The following is an 853-nucleotide window of genomic DNA, read 5'->3' as shown; positions in this document are numbered from 1 at the left end:
ATCAGGAGATGAAACATTGAAACTGAGTGTAGAGAATCATTATGTTGTTAGAAATGTGAAAGGTGTGGCATATGTGAAAGTCATCAACAAACATCAACCTTTCATCCAAATACCTACACATCAGGAGATGAAACATTGAAACTGAGTGTAGAGAATCATTATGTTGTTAGAAATGTGAAAGGTGTGGCATATGTGAAAGTCATCAACAAACATCAACCTTTCATCCAAATACCTACACATCAGGAGATGAAACATTGAAACTGAGTGTAGAGAATCATTATGTTGTTTTACTTTAATACCGGTCTACCGCAGAAGATTGTCTGTTGCTAAGAGCTTCTACTAAAAAAAAAACAATTTAACTAAATATGTCAAGACTAAAATAAATTAGAAAGTAACATACAAATTAATGAAGGCATTTCTGCGTAAGTAAATGATTAGAGATATTTAATGGTATAAAAGCAACCACAATGAAACTGAAATCTATATTCTTCTGAATAAAGAGCACAATTTATAAATATTACATGTTCCCTCATTTCTAAACTCATATTTTGTCAAATATATTAAAGGCGTCGATATCGTGGTTTATGAAAAGGTTTGAAGTTATATTTAATTCAATACTAAATATGATAATCATCTGTGATAATATTTAAAACTAAAAAAAAATTGTCTTTCGAGAGAAAATGTATCATTTCGGACCTTTATAATAAAAGTGACAAATCATTTAATTTCAGCACAATCTTTAGTTTCACAAACATACATTGTAACACATCTTTTAACATGTTTATCACATAGATGAACAGATCAAACTCATTTCATGCTAATAGGATTTGATTACTGAAAAGAATTTGACAAA

This window comes from Limulus polyphemus, unplaced genomic scaffold (genome assembly GCF_000517525.1).
Source record: "Limulus polyphemus unplaced genomic scaffold, Limulus_polyphemus-2.1.2 Scaffold48, whole genome shotgun sequence".
Classification (NCBI taxonomy): Eukaryota; Metazoa; Arthropoda; class Merostomata; order Xiphosura; family Limulidae; genus Limulus; species Limulus polyphemus.
This window is presented reverse-complemented; position numbering follows the sequence as displayed.